The sequence below is a fragment of the Triticum aestivum genome, chromosome 2A (assembly GCF_018294505.1).
Source record: "Triticum aestivum cultivar Chinese Spring chromosome 2A, IWGSC CS RefSeq v2.1, whole genome shotgun sequence".
Classification (NCBI taxonomy): domain Eukaryota; kingdom Viridiplantae; phylum Streptophyta; class Magnoliopsida; order Poales; family Poaceae; genus Triticum; species Triticum aestivum.
This window is the reverse complement of record NC_057797.1, coordinates 134,312,832-134,338,170: the sequence shown is the minus strand read 5'-3', so window position 1 is coordinate 134,338,170 and position 25,339 is coordinate 134,312,832. Positions and strand designations below refer to the sequence as shown.

General features: G+C 44.0%; 1 long non-coding RNA gene across 20 annotated transcripts; it reads left to right on the top strand.

Moving 5' to 3' along the window:
* The first annotated feature begins 8,033 nt into the window (after window positions 1–8,033).
* LOC123187986 (uncharacterized) lies at window positions 8,034–14,762 on the top strand. Of its 20 annotated transcripts, none has more exons than XR_006494256.1 (5): window positions 8,034–8,445; window positions 8,534–8,712; window positions 8,878–8,994; window positions 9,133–9,371; window positions 9,455–14,762. It is a non-coding gene; the product is annotated as an uncharacterized lncRNA (long non-coding RNA). The 20 variants fall into 20 exon arrangements; XR_006494264.1 differs by lacking the exon at window positions 8,878–8,994 and having other exon boundaries at window positions 8,035–8,712; window positions 9,455–9,714; window positions 9,791–9,939; window positions 10,724–14,762; XR_006494266.1 differs by lacking the exon at window positions 8,878–8,994 and having other exon boundaries at window positions 8,035–8,712; window positions 9,455–9,939; window positions 10,724–10,793; window positions 10,902–14,762.
* Window positions 14,763–25,339: the final 10,577 nt, after the last annotated feature.

Sequence of the window (25,339 nt, the reverse complement as noted above, 5' to 3'; positions counted from 1 at the left end):
TGACGGAGAGGTATCTCTGGGCCCACTCGGTAGGACATCATCATAATGTGCACAATGTGATCAAGGAGTTGATCACGGGATGATGTGTTACGGAACGAGTAAAGAGACTTGCCGGTAACGAGATTGAACAAGGTATCGGTATACCGACGATCGAATATCGGGCAAGTACAATACCGCTAGACAAAGGGAATTGTATACGGGATTGATTAAGTCCTTGACATCGTGGTTCATCCGATGAGATCATCGTGGAACATGTGGAAGCCAACATGGGTATCCAGATCCCGCTGTTGGTTATTGACCGGAGAACGTCTCGGTCATGTCTGCATGTCTCCCGAACCCGTAGGGTCTACACACTTAAGGTTCGATGATGCTAGGGTTGTAAAGGAAGTTTGTATGTGGTTACCGAATGTTGTTCGGAGTCCCGTATGAGATCTCAGACGTCACGAGGAGTTCCGGAATGGTCGGGAGGTAAAGATTTATATATGGGAAGTTCTGTTTTGGTCACCGGAAGAGTTTCGGGGTTTATCGATAATGTATCGGGACCACCGGGAGGGTCCCGGGGGTCCACCAAGTGGGGCCACCAACCCCGGAGGCTTGCATGGGCCAAGAGTGGTGAGGGACCAACCCCTGAGTGGGCTGGTGCGCCTCCCACAAGGCCCAAGGGGCAGCTAGGAGGAAAAAAGGAGGAAACCCTAGGCTTAGATGGGCCTAAGGCCCACCTTAGGGGGCGCCTCCCTCTCTCCCCTCTTGGCTACCCCTTGTTTCCCATCTAGGGCTACCTCCCCCCTAGGGGTGCACCCTCCTCCCTCTCTCCTATATATAGTGAGGCCTAGGGCTGCCCATAACACGCGATTCGATCTCTCGTTGGTGCAGCCCTGCATCTCTCCTTCCTCCTCTTCTGTGGTGCTTGGCGAAGCCCTGCAGGATAGCCACGCTCCTCCACCACCACCACGCCGTTGTGCTGCTGTTGGATGGAGTCTTCCTCAACCTCTCCCTCTCTCCTTGCTGGATCAAGGCATGGGAGACGTCACCGGGCTGTACGTGTGTTGAACGCGGAGGTGCCGTCCGTTCGGCACTTGGTCATCGGTGATTTGGATCACGACGAGTACGACTCCATCAACCCCGTTCTCTTGAACGCTTCTGCTTAGCGATCTACAAGGGTATGTAGATGCACTCTCCTTCCCTCGTTGCTGGTCTCTCCATAGATAGATCTTGGTGACACGTAGGAAAATTTTGAATTTCTGCTACGTAACCCAACACCTGATTACTTAGATAACATGTAGGTGAATTATGTCATGCGATCCTGTTTAGTTATTCATCATATCTTTGAATTATGTTATGCTATGCTATCCAGTTTAGATAGGCATCATATATGTGAAATTATGTCATGCTATCTGTTTTAGTTAAACAATATACATGCCAACTATTTCATGCCCTCTTTTTCCCACACTATCTATTGCATTTGTCTCTCATACAATGTCTGTACATTCAACTATTTTTCCTGTTTATCAGCCATTTGAATTGGAGCGGGTGATGCCAGTATCTGGCGGACTAAAAATACGGTCTTCAAATAAAACAATGCTACCTCTTGGTGGAGATAGCACCCCGGTTGTACATGCACAAGAACCAGCCCTACCACACATAACCCAAACTCTCGCAGATTGTACCCCTACTATGATGGACAGAGAACCAGCTTCACCCAATCTAACCCCAACCCCAGCCGATAGTAACCCAGTTCCTGTTGACACAACACCATCTCCACCACAGAGCTCCCAAACAAGAGCAGTTAGTAAGGCAGCTCGAGTGCCCAAAGGGCCAGTACTATCACGACGAACCCCAACTCCACCAGTTAGTACGCCTATTCCTGTGGAGGAAGCACAATTAGCTAGTCGTAGTTTAGCATCTATCGCATTTGATGTTGTTAAATCGTATGTGCGTATCTTCCCATCTTGGAAATATTATACTGAAGATGAAGGAAAATGCCAGTTGCAGGTGTTTGTCCAGGAGTTATGTGTAAGTAATGTTATTCATGGCAATTACTTTGCTTCATCCCATACATCCTACCTCCATGATGGTTATAATACAATAAATTTTCCCATTTTTCTCTATAGAGAAGGACCGATTTGGAAACTCGGGATGAGGTAACCTGTGCTAATACCTCTGCTATCTTCAAAAATGCTTGGTGGCAGTATCGGAATTACCTGAAGAAAACGTACTTCACTGACAAAGAAACTCATCAAATTCCCTTATGTTCTCCCGAGACACATTTACTAGACGATGACTGGGAACGCCTTGTTCTATACTGGTCCCGAACCAAGAATGTGGTAAGGTCTATGAGCTCATTTTCTATTTTGAAGTATTATATTCTTGTGTCTTACTGTACTCTATTCATGTAGAACAAGTGCCTAAACCTGAAGAACAACTGTTCTAATTTAAGATTCCATTGCTACCATAGGACATAGATATATGTTTGTTTGATGCTTTTATTATGTACTAGTACTTGGCAATAGAAGACTTGGTAGTTTAATCCTGTCCACCTTACTAATGAACTGGTTCACCGAAATGAGTTTCATATACTAGTACATGCTAAACTTGTTATGTGTCTGCTTGTTTCTTCTTTTAGAATGCTGACAGAATATTGGGGAAGAGTGCCTTATTAAGCAACGGTAAAGGAAGTAATGCAGATAAGGTTCAGGATAGTGACACATCCTGTCTTGGTTTAGTGTTGGAGTTACTGGCCACTACCGCTTGCACAAGCTATTCAAACTCACTGTCTGAATCAGTTTGGTTTCTTGAGTCTCAACTACAAGCTGAAAGACATCGATCAGTTGTGCTGCGATAAGAAGCGGAAGGAGTGCGGAAGTCCCTGGAGCATTCAGATGCATACTTTCTGGTGCAACAGCAAGCGTTGGAGGATTTTAGCACCAAACATGTCAAAGCTAATCAGCTTGCTAAGCTTATTGCCAGCATGGTGGATACCCAGGATAACGTTTCTTGAGCTCTTCTGAAGTTGTTTCAGTTATGCTCTTGTTTTGCTGCCGCATTTATTTGCACTGGTGGCCAATTTTGACGGCCAATGAATATGATATGCTGCTTTGTTCCCTATATTTGCACCCGTGGCGAACTTTGATGCCTAGTGGATGTAATATGTGTAATAGCCGTGATAGCCTAGTGTTAGTTGCTTGCTTATTTATTTCGTTGTTGTCTTGTTTATTTGTTTGCTTGTAGTCATTGCAGTTCTTTTTCTGTGGTTAACTAGTGGCTACAATAAACTATTTTTTAAAACTAGGCCACAATAACCATGGGCTAATATTTATTGTAGTGACACTGGGCCTCCTACGGGCCGTAGAAATAGTGGGCCTTCTACGGGCCGTAGAAACAGTAGGCCTTCTACGGGCCATAGAAACAATGGGCCTTCTACGGGCCGTATCATCAATGGGCCTTATACAGGCCGTATGATCGTTTGGCCAAACATGGGCCAATAACAGGCCACATTATGGCCGTAAACGGGCTAGAGTTGGAATCATCCGTTCATGGGCCGACCGTAATGGGCCATCGTTAATAGGTCGTATTTGATGACGCTATGAAAACGGCCCAACGTATTAACGGACCACAAATGGGCCGATTGTAACCACGGGTTGAATTTGGCCCACAAGCAGAAAATGACAGTAACGGGTCGTAAGTAAACGAATGCTGGAAATGAGCCCAAGAATAAATGGGCTCTGAGAAGGCCGACCGATAACATGGGCTGGAAACGGCCCAACAGAATAACGACCCGTTAATGGGTATAAAGTGATACACTGTTCATTACGGGCCAGTTTCACCACGGGCCGTTAATGGGTGTAAAGTGATACACTGTTCATTACGGTCCAGTTTCACCATGGGCCGTTAATAGGCCAAGAGTTACATAGGGCCTCATATGGGCTGAAAGACATCATGGGCCATACATGGGCCAGAAGTGAAAACGGGCTGGAATCATATTGGATGGCCCAGATGACGCTACTGGGCCTAATTCGGATAGGGCGTAACGGGCCTTGGGTTAGCGGGCTGTAAATGGGCTATATGCGAATAAGCCGTTAACAGGCTTTCCATGGGCCGGCCCGCCACCTTTTGACCAAGTCAAACGGGCCGGCCTTTTCACAGGAATGGGCCTCTGTTGGGTCGTGCCACGTGTCGACGTATCATAGGCGCCTATTTGACCCACTGACGAGCTGACACATGTTTCGTCCGGCCAATAAGAATTTTACACGTGGAAATTTCCCATTGGTCGGGGCTATTAACGGGTTATCGGATCCAAAACCTGACCTGATAGCTTAACAGCGTTCCGTTACGGTGGATGCCACGTGTGGGTCACCCTTGACGAAAGCACTTCTGTGACGTGCGATTTATCGTCATGGAAGTGGACACTTCCGTGATGATAATTTTGGTAATGTCATGGAACACTTCTACGACAGCACAGGTATGACTATCTTGATTCTGTCATAAATTTGTCATGGATGTACATGCATGATAAAAAACACGACCTACTGTGACAAACACGTATTATCACGGAAGTGTATTTTTTGTAGTGAGTCCTTGTACACCATGTTGCATTTTGTGTTTTTTGGTGCTTGCATCATTTAGTGTTTATAATCTGAACTTCTTTGGATCATTAGCTAGTTTTCAAAGTGCATGTAGCTTCACATTTCTCAAATTATGTTGATTTCCGGAGTGCAAGTGCCTTCGTATTTTTTAAGTTAAATGTTCGTCCCTGGTAACTTGAATTCATGGATCCGCCATTGCACACAAATCATACACGAATGCCAGTACGAATTAAATGAAATGTAAGGACTTACGCTAGCTCATTGTACAGGCTCACTGCAGCTCTGCTTGCGCTTGGGATGTTCCATGTACAAGTCCATGTTACCACTTGCTTGGATGTGCATGCCTTGTGCTCCTTGCATCCCCCTCTGCATTTTTGACACAGCGAATGGCTGATCAAATAAGAGGAATCGACCTTGCTGTTGTACCGGAGGACATATACTTACAAGGTTATACGGGCGTGCAGGATGTGTACCAGACCCCGTAGCGCCGCCATGCTTCGCTAAAAAATGGATTTGCTTGTTTCAGATGATATATCAAGAAGAAATAAGAGTTAAAGTCAAATTTGGATAGGCGTGTAAGCTAAGAGAGCAGTGAAAGGATATCCATCGTCGGAACAGTGCACAAGGGAGTGATGTGTGGATACCTAGTTCGGACCGGCATTTGGGCATGCTCGCCTAGCTAGAGTGCGGGTCACTTCAGAGCCGTTGAGGGTGAGACGCTGGCGTTGGCTGACCGCGCATGGATGCAGATCTTGAGTGGCAGCGGAGCGGTACGATGCGGTGGACGAGACCGTTGGTGAAGCCCCAGCGGCCTCGGGGGGGCGGAGGCGCGACGATGTGCTCGGTGAAGTAGCCCTGGTGAGCTGGGAGACGGCGTCGGTGAAGCGCACCTGATGCGGTGGAAGTCACTGTTTGTGAGGCACATCGGTTGCGGCGGCCGACGTTGTCGGTGGACCACCCGGTGCGGTGGACGAGGGCGTAGATGAGGTAGTTCCGGTGCGGTGGTGAAGCGCGACCATCGTCTGCACAGAGGTGGGGAAAGAGACGAGACGAGGGGCGATTCGAACTTTGCTTGGGTTGGCGGCAAATTAGGGATTTGAGCAATCTGGGCGCAGAAGGGGACGGTGGAGAAGAGAGATTTTGCAGGGCTAGAATTGGGGCCGCTAGATATTTCAATCTGAAACAAGAAGCGCGAACTTATTTTGTCGTCGTCCTTTTCTGGGGGGTGGGTGGGTGCTACGCGTCCGTCCGACACACGCAACCACCACGACACGGCCCTGGTGCGCCTACATTTGAGAATGCAAACGAATCTTCTTTCATTTGCAAACGAATCTGTATGTATTACCATGCCTGTGTTTTCCTTGCAATAATTAATCATTCGAAACGAGATACTATAAATTAATTAATGAGGAGTTATTTGAAAAAAATCGAAACGGTATCCACGCTAACGTGGATTAGAGTGTGTGTCACATAATTAGTTATTTGAATTAGACTGTGTGTTACATAGCGATCTCCAATTCTAATGTGGATTTTGTATTTCACTGTATCCATACTACTTTTTAATACAAATTCATATGTATATGATGAACACCATGGTAGTTAGAAAACTTTTGGATGGATTCAAACATATGACCTACAAAATAGCACAACAAATCGAGTCAATGTCAACTTTTCGAAACCTAGTATGGCACGAATTTGAAATAATTACCCATATGCATGGTCCTCAGTTCAAATCTTACAATGTACACCGAATTGAAACATCGATATTAAGTCTCATACTATCTACATTCAAATGTTGTTTTTAGCCCCCCCACGCACACACGCTACATACTTCATGTATCGGTCAATCTTCCTCTCCTAACCACCTTAGGAAGCTATCGGTTTCCAACACACATCCATTCTTTCTCTCCATGTTTCGATCTCTAACTCTCTCAACTACACAACCCCATTTTCCACTCTGTTACGAAATGTATTTACCTCACACACCTGCCATTGCACCCCATGCCGAGCTCTCTCTCCCTCTCCCTCTCACCCTCTCACGCTAAATACATGCATTGCCTATCTAGCCCCCAACCTCTCATGCACACGCACGCACGTTGTCTATCTAGGTCATTCCCTCGAGACTGTCTCACTCTTTCTTCCGCATGGCGGGCCACACTCGCTCAATCTCGCTCTCTTTATCCGAGTCTCGTTTAACCTCGTTTTCTTTCACACACAAATGATATATCTCCCTGTTCGGGCCTCGATCGACACACTCTATACTCTCTCACACAGATTGTCTATCTAGGTCAGTCCATCGAAGCTGCCCCCACTTTTTCGACCTCATGGCGGGCCACTCTCTCTCTCTCTCTCTTTGTATGTCTCGATTGACCTCACTCTTTCTCGGACAAAAACGATATATCATCATGTTTGAGCCCAATTCGACTTATTCACATTGTATACTCTCTCACGCACATTGTCTATCCAGGCCACTCTCTCCAACCCATCTCACTCTTTCGATCGCACGATGACCCTATGTGATCGATCGACCTTGCTTCCTCCCACGCACAAAATATATCTACATGTCTGTGGCTGGATCATCTCTCAAGCTCTATCTTACAACCCTCACCCTTATCAAAAGCTCAATCAGACAATATCTCTCCAGAGCATATATATTTGTTCCATGAATGTCGGACCACACTCACTTTGTGTCTCTATCTATATGTCTCTCGATTGACCTCACTTTCTCACGCCGTATCTTCCACACATTGAAGCTACCTCTCCATCCCTTGCAAAGCCGGAGCTATTTACATTGCGAGGGGCACTCCAACCTTGGATTAATTTGTGTAGGCATTTATTCCGGTCGGTTTAGATTATATTTTCGTAGCATTCGGCCCACAACTACTCGAAACACCGTTGCAACCCCCGCAACTCCCCTAGTTGATTTCCCTCTGGCTCGGTCATCGCTCTCTCGCACGTCCTTTCTCACCTTCAACGTTGCACCATGGTATTATTGCAAAAAACTCTGTTGTTCTCTTTAATTATTATAAATAAGCTACAAAACTACACACCGATAGTCCATTTGGAATGGAACAAACTTGGACCCACAAATTAAAGTGCTACAAACTACACACCAAGGGGCCCACATGTCATCAAACAAATTTGGACCCATATTTAAAACAATACAAAGGCTAGCCAACTCGCTCCTAGTGAGCTCCCTCGATTTCCTGCTTCGTTGGCCATTCGATCGTGGTCAAACTGGTCTTTGACTTTGTTTCGACCATTAGATGCTCGCCGCTCTCGCTGCTGGTTTTGACCGCGTGGTAAATTTGCATGGCCAATGACCGGTGGGCTCTTGTTCTGTGCCTATTGGCTGGGTAAGCCGTTTCGAGGTGCGAGTGCGCCCTCTCCCCGCACGCCGCGTGCACGTCGCGCCATTTGCGGGGGCGTGGGTAACCCTGCCGTCTAAAGCCCCTCGGCCCAATCCAATCGCCCGCACTCTACAACCCTCCCTCTCTCCTCGATCTCTCTCCCTCAGGCGCCACAAACCCTAGGTCCCTTTCCTACGATCCCGTGGTCGCTGCCCCTGCTCCATCCGACCTCCGTGGCGACCGAGGGCCCGATCCGCGCCAACGCCGTGCGGGCGGCGGCCGGGGCGGGCGCGGAGAGGGCCGATGCGGCGGCCGCGGGCGGGGCGGTGGCGGCCAAGGCCAGGGAGGACGAGGTCAGGGAGTACAAGAGTGACGTGCTGAACCCCTCCGCGGAGGAGTTCGTGCCGCTCTCCCGCCGCCAGGGGGCGGCGCACGCCGCCTGTCGGCCGACGCGCCCGTCTTCGTCTCGCCCGACTACTATGCTGCTCCGTCCACCGACTCTGTCCGTGCAGGTGGCCAGTTTCCTTCCGCCCCAACCTTTTCCACTGTCTCCCTAGTTCATCCTCCGTCCCTTGTTGCCCGAGATTCTCATCTTTTCAGGCAGCGAGGAAGCCACGTGAGGAGAGACCTCGTCTCGAGAATCCCGGGAGGAGGGGCTCAACCAGAGAGGAGCAGATGCCAGCCAGGTAGTCGGCTCGGCTCGACGCCGTCTTTCGTGTCTGGGCCGCGGCAGACCCTAGCGCCGTCCTTCAGGTGTCTTCACGGCTGCAGGAGTGTATGTGAGCCCCCAACCATCTCTCTCTCCCGCACTCATTTTCTCTCTCACACATTTTGCCTTTGTGGTTCTCTGTTCAACTGAAGATGGCTTCAGATAGGACTAACGTTGGAATATTCATGTGTTATAGGCCAATATAGATTTTCATTTAACTTCTGGATTGGTGCAGGTTCGAGGATGTAAATCCATCTGATATGTTGTTGACAGGGATTAAGATTATTGTATTGACATATCTGAGAGTATTGTACTGACATATCTGAGAATTTAATGATCTATTAGCAACTAGGTAGATGTACTCACCTCAAACTATTATTTTTGTGTGCTTCAGCTCATTTAACTACATGTTAATTTACTCATAAACCCCTTGCTGCAGCTACAGGTTCCTTTGTAAAAATTATTGATTATTCTGAAATCTTATTATTAGGTGTTAAGCTTCAGGCTGATGTATTGGTTGAGATCGAGGAGAGAGTGAGCCGTTGCAGAGGAGAGGGTGGGCGGAGGTCAGGCATTGCTAACAGATTTGAGGAGGAGTGGGAAAGGTGAAGGTGATGCCGGCCGGCTGGCGCCTCACCACTGGCTCCTGTTTTGCAGCGGCAAAGAGAACGGTGTTGAGGATGTGTTGCTCTATGCACGGCTGTCAGAAGTACATCCTTGCTATAATGTGTATGGTTTCTCTACTTTCCTCCTATTGCTCTATTCCCAATTTTACAAACTGCTAAGTTGGTGGTTGACTTTGTTTCTTTCAGATTTTTCTGTGGCTTTCTCCATTAGAATATTTCTCCTCAACGACCATATCAACCTGTCTGGTGTTTGCACATGTCATTTTGGTTGAGGTGTGTGCAAGATCATCCCTCTCTAAACTATAAATTTGTCTGTATGTTTTGGTAGATTTGATTTATGGGCGGCAAAGGCAGGCTGGCTGTACTACAAGGCGGGGTGCCATTGTTATTTTGGTTTTGGCTCATGAACTTCAAATCAGTTCTCCTATGAAAGAAAATCAATCTGTGTATGCATGATACTTGTTAATACTTTAACTGCAGTTTAGGATACAAATGTGATTACATTAATCATTTGTTAAACAGGTTACCGCCATTCCACCTCTTCCTCGTGATGGTATAGGAGTACATACTAATTCGATAAACAAGAGGCAAAGTTGCCAACGCCTGAGATAGTGGTTCCTACCTCTGGCCTTCGCACCTTTAGTTCCACAAGTAGTTAAGCAACTCAAATGGTAAGAACTTCAGGGTTCTTTTTTCTCTTTCTTTCTTTCTTTCTTTCTTTCTTTTCTCTTGGGACTGTTTATTCTCTGTTTGTATATATTTCCTTTGATTGAAATAAAGGATTGTGTGGCCTTTGCTCCACATAAGGTAGTCAAAAGAAAGTACTTCCTCTAATCCATATTAGTTGTCGCTGATTTAGTAGTGTACTAAATCAATGACAATTAATATGGATCAGAGGAGGTAACATGTATTTTGTTAAAACTGCTTTAAGTAACTAGGGCCAAGTAACATACTATGTGATTGTTGTGTGTGGTCGTGGCATGTGAATCTGATTAAACCATCATAGTTGGATAATAGCAGTCTTGGGGAGGAATACGATGTGTGTTTCAGATATTTAAGAGCGGTTTGATTATGTTTCAATTTCGAAGACATGGTCGTGGCATGTGAATCTGATTAGACCATCATAGTTGGATAATAGCAGTCTTGGGGAGGAATACGATGTGTGTTTCAGATATTTAAGAGCGGTTTGATTATGTTTCAATTTCGAAGACATGGTTTCGTGTTATGCCTTATAAGGTTGAGGCATGTGCTATAGAGGCAAGGAAGATTACTTTGATTTTGTTGATTATTAGGGTTTTTGATAATGCAACTTCTTTTGGAATCTGTTATTAGTGTTTTATATATTGTTCCCCCAAACGTCCTTTTTTGTTTAGTTATGTATTGGCAACCGTTTCCTTCTTCCATTGTAGTAAGTAGAAGTTATATATTTTCCTGTCCATGCCCTTCTTTTCCTAGGCCAGCAATTTGCTTTCTCCTTGGTTTACAGTGGCTGCAGCCTCCTATTTGTGACGTCGTAGCCCCAAAGGTATCCTTCTCTCTATACTGAATCTGATTCTTTGCATTTTGGGTTTGGATATGTTTGCTATTGCCAGCTCTATTTGCACTTAATCAATATATGTGCGTGCACTTGTAGAAGTGAAAGAGAAATTTGGAGGGCGATAAAGGAATATACATAAGGTCCTGAGGAAAATGATACTTGTACATGGTTTGGATTACTCGTGTTTTTTTATTTTGACTGCAAATAACTTCTCTTTTCAACACACTTAGTACGTGATCTAGCAATCACATTATAATAGAGTAAGTGAGAAAAAGCTCTTTATTTGAATGACCAAGAATCCGTGGTGTTCTCCTGAACTGCAAGGAACACTCCACTACGAAACTCACTTAAGCAGGTTGATAGATGATACCTTGTCTTGAGCCTATTTTCTCAAAATAATGAGAGGCTGAATGATTCAGACACAGGATGAACTTTCTCACCTCATCATTTCATTACATTTTGATTTCATTGTGTGGTGTGCTTCGATCTAGGTGAGTTGAGTTGCTGCTTGGTTGGAGATGTTGATGTCGTTCGAGACGCCCGCTGGATTCACCCTTTTCAAGGTTCTGAATAAGGGCTTGTCGAGCTGAGTGTTCGTCACCACCTTAGCTCTTGGTTTGGTTTGGATTACTCATGTTTTTTATTTTGACTGCAAAATAACTTCTCTTTTCAACACACTTAGTACGTGATCTAGCAATCACATTATAATAGAGTAAGTGAGAAAAAGCTCTTTATTTGAATGATCAAGAATCCGTGGTGTGCTCCTGAACTGCAAGGAACACTCCACTACGAAACTCACTTAAGCAGGCTGATAGATGATGTCTTGTCTTTGGTGAGCCTATTTTCTCAAAATAATGAGAGGCTGAATGATTCAGACACAGGCTGAACCATCTTTCTCACTTCATCATTTTGTTACATTTGATTACTGATTCATCAAGGAGTTGTTGTTCTGCGTTCACTTATTTCCCCAAACTATATGTACGCATCGCTCGCAAAAGAAATCGATTTAAATCCTCTCCGAAAAAATTTGGACTGTTGTAAGTTGAAAAAATGCATGTGTTCTGTAAGCACTTGAATTGAAGGGCAAAATGAAAATGCATGTGTTGGTATGCTGTTGCTGGCCCATATATCCCAAGACAGGGTATACAGATAGCTTTTGACCTTGCCAGAGCGTAAGTAGTTCATTTGGTTAATCTGTTTTGCGTTTTGACATGCATCATTTGTTGCAGACTGCTAGATCGATGCTACTTCCATTATTATTATTTTTTATTGCCTAAGCACCGAACAAGCACTCTTGCATTGGAGGTGCCCTGAATGGCTTCTACAGATTTGTCCCAATGCAATTAGCAGGCTAGCATATTTGAAAAATGAAATTTTGAATGACATATAGCAGGATATGCATCTATTCCTACTCCTATCTTATATGGACAAATAGATCTAACAGCTGGCTTGCTTGCTTGCAGTGGTACAGGTGTGATCTTCATGGAGCTAGCCATCATTGGATTTGGTAATACATAATCACTTATTCAGAGAGCCCAAGGTGAGAAGGGATGAGCATCTAGAACACCACCACCTACTAATCAGTGAGCTACTATCTGTATTTCAATGAGTTACTTAACAAGAGAAGGCAGGTAGCAATAGAACACGTGCAATTTCAATGTTTACTAATTATCTATTTCTGAATTTATTCGTTCCCAGCTGCTCTGAATCTGGGTGTTTTGCTTGCTGCTTTGTAGGAGTTTCCTACCTTTCTTCTGCAAATATGGAATGCCTTTATGGCATGATCATGTGAAAAAAGTACCTTGATGCAGTAATGGATTTGATTATCACTGGTTACTCTGTTTTCACGAATTACTATCCAACTGTAAGTCTGTTCTATACCCTAAGGCCCATGTAAATCTAATAGAAGATTAAGCTATTTAATTTTAACTAAAAAGGATAATATTCTTTCAGTCGGTTGAATCTGTCCAGACCTGAAAAATACTTATACTTTGAAAGCTTGATATATGAGTATGTAATTTTACAGGTATGTAGATAGCCGACAATGTTATTGTTCAAATGTACTCGAGCCAGGTTTTCGGTGTTTCATTGCAACCAAAAGAATTGGTAATATTGTTTTGATGAAAACATGGTCGCACTTGTCGGTGTTGTAGTGGCATAGGAATTTTCCCCCTAAGATCCACTATGAAGTTGATTAAAAAGTCCATTTTCCCTAAGATCCACTATGACAATGAAAAAGATTTCTGAAAACTGTGTCACCATAAATGTTCCATCATTGTCCATAGTAGTCCCATGCCATATTAATTTCAGAAGAATAATTTCTTATTCAGATGTTCATTGTGTTTTTATGTACTGCTATATCTAAAAAAGCAAGTTTCAGCTAAAACCAGAGCCGTGGTTAAGATACTCTTCGCACCTAGGATATGTGTATATGTTCAGATTTCTAACTTTAAACTATAGTTTTAGAAAATGTGGTGCCCTCGCTTATTTTTCTAATGCATGAACTGGGTATGTTTTATGTGTAATGCGTGCTTGATTTCTTTTTGGTTCTGGTGGATTTTGATTTTGTCCACCATGCTTCTCTCCAAAGAGATGAGTCTGTTTTCGCAGCAGCGGGTGATGCATGTGCTTATTGTTGGCTGTTGCTATGTGGTATGCATTTTCTCATTGTTACTGTTTGTTGTTTGCTATGATTAATATACATTGGCATGTACATTTTATATCAGTTTTGTTTTCAACACCACCTATCACTGTATAATTTGTCGTTAATAGAGTAGTTTCTCCTTTATTGCATTGCATAATGCTAGCAAGCTACATTGCACCATAAACAAAAATAATCCTCTTCCAAGGTTAAACCTGTTTTTTCCTTCTAGCAAAGATCTCTGGAAAAGATCAATTCCGTTAGCCTATAATATTGCAGTTCTTTCGTATCCTTCAAAGATTTATAAATATTTTCTGTTTCCACTCCATTCGTTCTCATGGATTCTGAAAAAAATATTTTTGTTTTTTGTTGATTAATAATATTGCTCTCCCTTCCAGTTTTGAGGTGGTCGATGCATGTAGAATATACAGACTTTCCTAGAATGGTGCCTTTTAGTTTTTCTGCTTGATGTTAGTTCATTGATGAGAACACCTATGTACATGATTGCTGCATGCATGATATCCTAGTATATACTGAGAAATATTTTTGTTTTCCGGACATTGTTTTCTAAATCCTATCAACATATTACCTGATATGGTCTTTGAAGTTTCTATTTTATAGCGACTCTCTGCACTGGTCAACTTGAGTATGGTATGGTTATCTTTCCTTTTGTTTACAAGAGATGTGTGGTAGAAGCTGTACTCACAGGAAGACTATCATGCTGTGTATAAACCACGTTCTACGATTCACTTCTGTCATGCATATTTACTTTCCAGTTTTAGGACTGAAATCCATCCATTGTAATGAATTTGGTTGTATGGGCATTACCTATTTGACTTAGGCTTGCTTCATCACATATAGACTGCCTTTTCTTTTCCCCGTTGCTTGTATGACCTAAAACTATCATGTATATGAGGCAAGTTTTTAGCAATGTTTCACATTTTCTTACTTGCAATACTGTGCTTGCCTATTCAGGTGTTCCAAGACCCAAATCATCAGAAAAACAACACATACAACACTTTTTTCTTTTGAACTTTGGTTACCCTTATACAAGCCCCTGTTCATTTTGTTTATATAGTGGTTAGAATAGTAACCATATGTGCTTGCTCAATACTGATAGATGGAATATTTTCAAAGCATGTATGGTGTGGGTCTGCAATTTGGCGCAATGGGAGATTATTGAAAAATACACATTTTTTCAACATGACATGGTCTTGAAATGGGAGTCTACTATCAAATTAAAATATGTAGGTACATCTCATTGTAGACGACAAGTATCTATTTTTTTATTAAAGGGGGTTAAATTTGTTATCATATATGCTTGCCTGCTACTAAAACAACTAAAACATGGAATTTCTTTTCATACTGAAGATGGATTCAGTGGGTCTCTACGCCATTTTGTTACCCAACTGACGAACTGAGAAAGAAAGGAAGGGGATAGATAGTCTTCGCTGGCTCTGCCCCCTGCCGCTTCATATTCAGCTCCTCACGGGCCACACGCATCGCTCTACGTGGGTTGGGCTTAATAACATATGGGCTATCATAATACCTCCTGATCATTATATCTCCGAATATGCACAACAAAGACATGTTTTTTTCTTAGGTTTTTTATCTTTTTCCTCTTTTTTTTCCAGGAAAAATATGCATGGCCAGGTTTCTCATCATGATAACCATGTTTCCAAACCTGCTAAAAAAATACAACCATGCCAACTTTACTCTCTCATCATAGTGCTCATATTTTCAAACTGAACATATGCATATTATGCAAAGTTTCCCTTGTCCCAGACTATTATCTAACAACGTAATAAACATGTTTAAAAAATAGCATGATTTAGTTGAAGGTTTTTCCAGCATGAAACTATTTTCATTGACAACATGTCTTCAGCAAGTTTGTGCGTCATTTGGCGCAACGGGTCAACTAGTACAGATTAAAAAATAGAGGACGAGGATCGAACATGCGACCAGGGCCTTCAAGCCGCATGTCAATAGGCAACATATGTAGAACATCAATGTTTGTTGTACCTCCCTTTGTTCACATAATATTTTTATATTACCACAGCCTATTTAATTGATAACATTTAATATTACTTTTAGTACTATTCGCCTTCACTTACTGGTGGGTTTCATTGGTGCTCTCTCTCCTCCCCTTCTGCGTTTAGACGCACGGGCAAACATGAAGAACTTGCGGGCGATGTTGTAGTTGACCATATCTGGATGCATTCATAAGTTATGGCACCAGTTTCACGTGCTAGCAGCACTAGTCAGTGTGTACGTGCAATGTATGTTAATTTGAAAGTATATTAATTGCATGTGGATATTAAGTTGGATATTATTTGCGTGTTATTATGTGATTAGCACTATTTTTGGCATGAAATTAACTGCACGCTAAACGTGTTGAGCGCTCGACATTAAAGTAGTCTAGGTTGTTGGATGACAAGGAATACATGTGGTTTGATGATGTTTTATATTTAATTTGATACGGTTCTAGTAGAACATTCAATCGATCAAATCATAAATTTCGTTTAGTCTGACTCTAACTTTAATTTATATGACGATCAATCTAAAATAAACGGAAATGATAAACGTTCGGATTTTATGCATGGCAATCCGAAGGTTTTTCATGGCAAATTTAGATTACGCGGTGGCGGGGGCGTCTTGCACCGTTGTTGGCGTACTTGTGGACGTTGGCCCTAGCTAAGGAAGGCCACAATGTTCTGGACTTCGGTCTCCAGGAGCGAGTCAACTGGCGGGAGGAGGAGGTTGGCGTTGGTGCAAGGAAGCGGTCGACGACGGCCATCCATGCCGCCGAGGGGGGCACTGGCACCCGCGCGGGGACATGCGCTGTCAACGGCGCGGCAGAGACATTCGTGTGCACGGGCACGGGCACGGGCACGCACGTCAGTGCACACGCATGCACATGCGCTGGCAGGTGCACGGGCACTGGCACGGGCGTGCGCGTCAGTGCACGCGCAGGCGCATGCACTGGCAGGTGCATGGGCGCGTGAAAGTCGGCAGGGACCTCGTGGAACCCCGTGGCATAAAGCTCGGCGACAATGTGCGGCTCCCAGCCCATCAATGCCACAGGGATGGGCGCTGGCGCAGTCGGGACGACGGGAGGCGGAACGGGAGCGGGGACATGCGCGGCGTCTTCCCGCAAGGCCAGTTCAAGCTTGTCTCAAAGTGCCTTATGTTCTCGAGACTTCGGCTGGGTGTCTTCCTCAAGAAACTGGAAGACTAAGGGCAGACCATCATGATGCGGCATGGCATACGTTTAGGTCAGGCTGGTTGGAGGTAGACGACAGGAGAATCAGAGAGGAAGAGAGAAGATTGTAGCGATACCGGATAGTGCGGGGTTGATTTTAAACTGCGGCGCTGGCGCCATTAAAAGTGGGAGCAGTTAGGACAAAGATGGGCGGCGGAGCCTGGTCAAAGGGCTCGCCTCCCGGTGAGCCTGCACCACGGTCTGCTCGCATGCCTCCCTGTCAGCTGGCGCAACGGTCTGCTCACACGCTTCTCGTCGACTCACACGCTTGCTCGGACGGCACCTGCTGATGAGAAGCAGGACTCGTGGAGGCACCTAAACGCCCATGGTTTCAATAGTGAAAGCGTTTGCCTTAACGTGACAGATCTTTGTTCCAAAATACCTTGGCTCTTCATTTGTGCAACTTGTCATAAGCAGCTTGTCTCAAATTGAAGAAAATAATTACGAAGTAATATTTGTGCCATATCACGTGACCATGCTCAGTTTTAAGAATTTATGGTCACTTTTGGATTTTTTGAAATTAAACATCCAGGATTTGAAACAATATCATAACCTGCATCATGCAATAAATTTTCAAGCCATACATCTGTCCTGTTGTATTTCTTAAGAAATGATTTGGTCAAACATTTTTCTTAGTTAGACTTCAGACAAGTTATATATGCAGAGCAAAAGGATAATCCCTCCATACCAGTGCATTGCCTGATATATTAACTCAAGTACTAGGCACGAACAAATGAAAAAAAAACGGGCTCAATTATGTGCTCATCCTAGTGTAGTAGTAGTAGTACTAGGCAATGCAGTTGACGGGTGACCTTGGCGAGCGACGACCGAGGGAATTGAACCATGCTCGGCACGGTAGGTAACGTTGTCTAGTTACTTTTTTGAACACAACTGTGTCTAGTTACTAAAGCATCCCTCTGTTGTTCATCGGCAGTCATTATGGACCGGGGACATGAGGGGAATTTCCTAGGGCTGGAATTCTGGCCGCCAGATATTTCGACTCGAAACGCGGAGGCTCGACTGGTTGGGGTTGCCTAATGTGCATACCACGCACGCCACCAGAAGGACACGAGCCCGTTTTTTAGGATCAACATGAGCCAAGGTCTGGCTGGTACGCCGTTGGGTCCTACCATTCGAGAATACGAAAGGGACCTGTTAAGTTGCCAAACGAATCTATGTGTATTATAATGCCCGTATTTTCCTTGCAAATACTAATCTCAACGTGGTAATTGATTTATGACGAGTTGTTGAATTAGAGTGAGTTTGTGATATAGTGATCTCAACGTGGATTTCACATTTCATGGTATCCCTGCTAAGGTTTTCAATGCAAATTCAAATTTAAAAGATGAACAATATGATGGTGAGAAAACTTTGTATGTATCAAGCACATGACCACACACACACACCCACACACGAACACAACAACAATCCAATAAGTACAGTGCATCTATTTTTCCAAACCATGCATGTATGGCACGGATTCAAAAATACTCCTTCTGTTCCTAAATATTAGTCTTTTAGAGATTTCAACAAGCGACTACATACGGAGCAAAATGAGTGAATCTACACTCTAAAATATGTCTATATACATCCGTATGTGCCAGTCCACTTGAAATCTCTAAAAAGACTAATATTTAGGAACGAAGGGAGTAAAATGTAAGACATGCATGGTCCTCAATTCAATATTTAAAATGAACATGAAACTGAAACATGAATATTAAGTCTAGTACTACAGTACATGCAAATGTTGTGTTTAATTAGGTGGAGCTATGATTGTCGGGGGTCACCCCCTCGACCTTAGATAAAATTGTGAAGCTCTGTTTAGGGTTGTTTAGATTATATTTGTCCCCACCCTCCCAACCACCGATTGGTTGTGCACCCCCACCCTCCTCCCCGGGAGAATATCATGTGCCCCCATACCTTCTATGCTATATGCCGATACAAGTCGCTTGGAGCTTGTAGATCTGAGATATAACAGCTCACATGATGTCTTAATATTTTTATAGGAAACCTTGATGGGTTTGAGAATTGCACACAATTTGTACAAAAACTACTCAGATGCCCTTGGATCCCATATCCAACAACCTGGAAGCTCGTATCACCGTAGCATCTAAGATGAAGGAGGACATCATATTCTCCTGTATGTAAGAATATCATGTGCTACCACACCTTAGATGCTTTGGTGATACAAGCTCTTCGGAGCCGTTGGATTTGTGACCCAACGCCTCCTCGGTGGTTTGAGTGTTTTTTTTGCAGAAAAGCCCCCAAAGAATTCAGCCACTGCTTACAAGCACAAAGACTGCTCAGATGCCATTGGATCTCAGATCAAACGACCTTGAAGCTCGTATCATCGTAGCATCCAAGCTGCGAGAGCACCTTATGTTTTCTCGCATGGGAGAATATGAGGTGCTCCCGCACCATAGATTCTATGGTGATACGAGTTCACGGAGATCTAACGGCCCACAGTAGGAGGTTTGAATGTTTTTGCAATATACGACTGAGAGAGTTTGAGAATTGTGCAGAAAGTACAAGTACTATGCATGTGATCACTGATCATACGATCTAGATGCTCATATCACCATAGCGGGTAATTAAGCTACGGGGAGCACCTAATATGAGCAACGGGGAGCCGTTGGATCCAAGATGCAACGGCACACATGAAGCCTGAATGTTTTATTTGCAAAAAAACCTTTGGAGAGTTTGGAAATTGCGCATAATTACAAAGACTACTCCCAAGCCATTGGATCTCACTTCCAACAGTGTAAAAACTCATATCACCATAGCATCTAAGCTGCGGGGTGGATGTGATATTCTATGCCGCTATCATTTTTGTTCATAAACTTGCAAAATACGTGCAACTTGTGCCATTACTTGTCTAACCGCGCAAAGTGTTTGTTCAAAAAACCCATCCTACACTGAAATATCGGAACAACACACGGGTGTACCACTTGTCATTAATCAAATTTAGACCTAAAACTAACAAATCTGAAAGACGAGATTCAAACTGGCAACCTGGACTACAAAGTGTAAGTCGATAGCCTGAAACAACAACGGCTATTGGCTTTGTCCCATAACTTGATTTTATACAGTATTACGTTGAGTAGAGTAGAGGGAGTGCCTCGTCTACACGTGCATGACCGTTGACTCACTTACTGGTGGGTCCCTGGTCTGCGATCTCTCTCTTCTCTCCATCGTCTAACCTTTGCACGGGCACACACGAAGAGCGGCGCTAGCTTGCCGTGGTGTTATTACAACTAAAAAAAGCTTGGAAAATAGAAGAATCGCCTAGAACAAGAGGCGTTGTGGCTGGTCGAGACGGAGCTAACCACACCTATCCTCCATGCCATGTTAGCATGATGAAGCTGTGTGGCTAGTGGGGTGTTTTTGACCGACTGGCTGGGTCCCGAGGTCGAACCATAGGTACTACGTCTGATACAGTAAATTTTTACACACACATTTTTCCTCCGTGCCGAGACATGGAACACCCTACCGCGCGGTTTCGGGGTCCTCCCGGGTGGTGCACGTATATATTCTTCCTGATGTGGGACGCCCTACCGTGCGTTTTCGCCGAAGCAAGTAAATAAACGAGTCTTCAAATCACAAAAGACCGCTTTTCCCGCCGAGTACATCAGTGAAGCACGGTGGCTAGCTAGTTGGGCTAGTTCGACCGATTAGCTAGGCCGCCGACACATTTGTTTTTTTGTCCCTTTTTTATCTACTTGCCGGCAGATAAATTTAAACATCCACCGCGGCGTTGCTCTGGTGTTTGAGTGCGGCAGGATTTTTAATTTTTTGATTGACGGGAGCAGGCGCGGCATGATTTTTAATTTTTTGATTGATGGGAGCAGGCGCGGCAGCAATTAGTCACGATGACTCCGCCTGTAAAACCAACTGCTCCCTGATGTGAGAAGTCGTCGACTGGTGTTTTACCATGGTGAAAACCAAACGATTTCCCGCTCCTCGGCTGGCTCCCTCCGCCTTCCCGTAGATTGCATTGCCTTTCAGCCGTTTCGCCCCCTGCATCACCAACGTCGTGCGCCTCAAGAAGCAGAGGGACTTTGGTGGTGTTTAGGCACCCTCTGCATTGGGCATGTCCATCTATCGGCGCAATATGACCGTTGGATCAAACTCAGACGGTGAAGATCAGTCACTGTAGCACAAAGCGTGTGGGTGTGTTTGGTTGCATTCTCATCTCAATATAGTGTGTAAGTCACCTTATGAAAACCAAATAATCCCAAAACACTTAGGCACGATACATTAACTCCCTCACCGTTTCTTGTTTTGTGACATATCAACCAATAAGAGACGTGGGCCGTGCATGCTTTCAATGACTTGAGACTAATAAACATGACATGCAGTGGTTAGTTCATTGCATGCAATGCTATTAATTAGCAAAAAGACATTAAGTTTTCTTGTTTTCCTCTCCGCCTTGGTCGCGACAACGTAAGATGACTTACACACCTAGACGGAGTAGTTGTTTCCTCTTCGTGTATTTGTGTTAACCTACTAGTGTGGACTCATGCACCCTTCATGCACTCTGCCAAACACCCAAAAGTGGGTCGAGAAGGGAACTTTCGCTCCCATCCCGTGCACCCTTCATACACCTTGCCTAACACTATTCGTGCTTCATATGGTTCATGTTTCGTGGAGTACTGTAGCACCGTACTCTTCGTGCGCTGTAGACCTAGTTCTTTTAACATTGATCTCACCGTTCATTCTCGACCAGACAGTCAAGAAAGCGGTACTATGTTACTACATTACTATTCATATAGTTGACATGCGCACAACATCATTTGTTGTCTTCATATCTTACTACACTAGCAACAAGATTATGTAGTACTGACGTATGAACCACGACACATGCCTAGTAGTAGGAGCACTGTGTATGTTCAAGTGGCTACCGTGTTTTGCACTTCTCCGTCGTAAGAGTGGAAATGCTTGCTGTAATCATTTTCTTCTTCAGAAAAACAGTGGACACGCTCTACCGTGCGGATCCTCCTCCAGCCATGCACTAAATTACTCACTTTTGCCAACAGCCAGCATCGGGTCCACCAGCCATGCACTAAATTACTCCGTAGTAGAGTGACGATAGACTACCCCGATCGAAGCGCCGCAGTAATGCCTAATGAGCCGTCAAATCACAAGACCCCCTCCTTTCCAGCAGTAAGTTGGACGGACGAAGCAACCATCATTTCACTCTTCTCTCTCAGCTTCCTCTCTACCCAACCCCCACTTCTCCCTCATCTTGTTCCTCATTTCTTCAAGAAAACCTCGACCTGATTTTGCCATTGTTCTTCCCTCCCAAAGAAGGAAAGGTGAGCGCATCAATGGTGTTGATTCTGGCCAAGGCCCGGTCTTGCAACCCCGAGACTGATCCTATAACTCCCTCTCTTTTCTTCTTTTGGGTTTGTGATTATGGTTTCTTTTCTTTTATTTCTATTTGACAGTTTCTTGATGGACGCTAGAGCACCGGCCGAAGTGATGTCTATGGCTTTGGCCAAAACCGTCGAGGCTCATGGTACGAAGAAGCGCAAGCACCCCGCCGAGACTACCGCAGACAAGCTCAAAGCCATCGCCCTGTCCAAGCCCCCTCTCCGGGATCCCTCATTAAGCAAGTCCAGGTAATATCTCTTCTTGACGATCTTTTTCTCGATCTTGATCGTATTTTTTCATCTAACACGTAGTACTAGTACTAGTAGTACAACTTTCTAGGTGATCTTGCATGTGATTTTTGTGTGCCAAATGACGGTTCTAAATTCCTCTTTTGACCAAAACATACGAGAGGTTGACACTGATTTCTTATAGATTGCTTTCAACTACTCCCTCTGTCCCAAATTTCTTGTCTTAGATTTGTCTAGATATGGATGTATCTAATACTAAAATGTGACTTGATACATCCGTATCTAGACAAATCTAAGACAAAAATTTTGGGACGGAGGGAGTACTTTATGAACATCAATGCTACCTTTGAAGAGGGTATATTTTCCTTAGTAACTTGTGTTATGGATATTGCAAGTAATCCCTCTACTCTCATGGCTTAGAAGACATGTTCCAGTGTCTTTGTTCACTCATTTCTGTGCGTATATGTAGTCATATATGGAGTATAATATCGAAAATCATCTTATATTTCCGAACGGAGGTAGTAATAAAATATGATTTCTGTTTGAATTAGAACCAGGTCCGTGGTGGAGATGAAGTTCTCAAAGTCATGCCGTGTGAAATGGAAGACCCGAGGATGAGTTCTACTGCTAAACTATCCAGCTACTGTGTCCTTGTCGCCACGTGTCCTGAACTAGTGTTTTCCTGTAGCATTGTTGTCAGGCGTGTTCTCGAGGTTGTACCTGACCACAACAATTTCCTGGCTATGCCTTTGATTACAAAGGGTGTGGTTCTTGTAAATCTTCCCAACAAATCTGATGCGGCCTGTCTTCATGATCATGTTTATGAGTGGAAAGACCACTCTGTTTGGTTCTCCAAGGTTGACAAGATGGTGATGGTGCATGTAGACATCTCTCACGAAGTCCATGACCTAGTCAGTTATGCGGGGTTCATCCCGTAGGTCGGTGGCAAGAAATAGTCTGCAGAGTTTAATTAGTGCAACTTTGCTTGTCTGTAGTAAGTACTAGTGTTCAATACTTGATTTGTGTTTGTGAACCTTGTATTGTTTATTGGTACTGCCGCTTTTGGTGTGTGGTCAGTCCTGAGAATGGTCTATGTTATTGTCTGTCCACTCAATTCAGTCTGTATATTTTGAAGTATCCAGATCATCCTTTTTGCGAGGACGGTTTATCAATTATGGTTACACTCCAATATCTATATGCATTGCAGGGTTTATCGCACCCACCAGGATTTCTAGTCCCATGGATGTTCGGTCCATACGATTTGTCACGACCTTTGGACTGTCCTACTTGTGGGAGTAGGCGGGGCCCCTGCATGCCACCCGTAGTTGGACGATGAATCTTCTGTTTAGTACTTCAACATAGTGATTTCCTGGTAAGGATTCACTCGTGTCACATCAAGTAAATCTTATTGATTTACTGTCTAAATCTTATTAATTTAATGTCATGTTTTCTTTCTTTTCCTGCAATTTTATGATGCAGGTTTTGCCATGTGACATTCATCATAGAATAAACCGTTTGGTTTGCTCTACGATGGCTATTTTTGCAGGTTTCACTTCTTATGTCGTGTCAGTAACGAAGGCACTGTCCATCACTTATATTACTGGCTGATCTACCGGAGGATCGGGCATCGACACCGGCACCTGCTCCAACACCGGCACAAGCTCTACAAGGAGCACCATCTCCGGCAGCAGCAGTGGCTTCGGCACCTGCACCAACACTTGCACTTGCATATGCTCCGGCCCGTGTAGCGACAACCGAACGAGCAGTTGCACCGGCAACAGACTGGACTGCAGTTCACACTTCATATACCAAAGTCCTTACAAAAATCGACATGTCCACCTTCTCGGTAAGCATTGGGCGCCCAAGTGTTTCGTTCTTTTTTATTTCCATGTTGTTTCGCATGATTCACTGTGTTGATCTAACTGTTTGGGTATGTCTTCTTGTTTGCAAACAGAGAATTCCTAGAGCAACGAGGGAGCCGTTCAACAATCCGGGCGACAGTGGCCAAGTTTCTCTTACCATGCGCAACCTTGGTGTGAATGAACCTGCTCAATATACCGTAAGTACAAAGGATGGTCGCATGATGATTGATGCTTAAGGATGGTCAAGGTTCAAATCTAAATCATATCTTGCGGTAGGGGATGATGTCAAAATTGAACTTTCTCAGCAAGGAGAGCTGGTCCAAATCAACTTTGAAATTCTTCAGTACTGCCGAACTGATCTATCTGCCGAGAGATTTTGATGTAATACTCTGGCATGGTGAAACAAGTGTCCTATGTGTATAAGTAGTACGACAATATTATTGATAGAATTGCAACTCTGATTGCTTGTTAGGAACTGTCGTTTGATTTCATTCCAACAACTACTGTGCTTTATTCAATTTTGTGTATTCACCTTGCGACAGCATCTAAAACCAGCGCCATACCGACCGCTTGCAATATGAAAAGTGCTGAGGTAGAACACATGGGCCCCCAAACATGGAGGCCCACCGGCCTGTGGCCCAAAGTCTAGAACCATGAGCCTGTCTGAGTATTTCTCAGCTGAACCCCCATAATGCCCGTGCATTGCACGTAACATCAAGATGCATTTGTATGAGTATTTTATCTTGTGAGAGAAAAGGATGAACGAGGGAAGGCCTTATTTGAAAATGCGGAGAGGTGTGTGGGTACCTTTTTGCAAAATTGCCATAGCTTCCTTCCTATCCGTCAGATATAAATCGGACGACCTATATTGTAGGATGATAGGCACACCATCATCACCAACTCGTCTATACCGTGTTAAAAAAATTCTGTTTTTATAATTATATATGTTATATAAATTCCCCTTAATTTTTCTTATGTATAAAGTTGTCATATAAAAGATCTTTATATTTCTTTATAGAGGGAATATCTCTATGTCAAAAATATATTTATGTGTAATAACTAGTTACTCCTGTCTTTCTACTTCCTTGCGCTGATATGTGGGGCATCCGACAACGGGGTCCACATGCCATATGCACCAAATTAGAGTG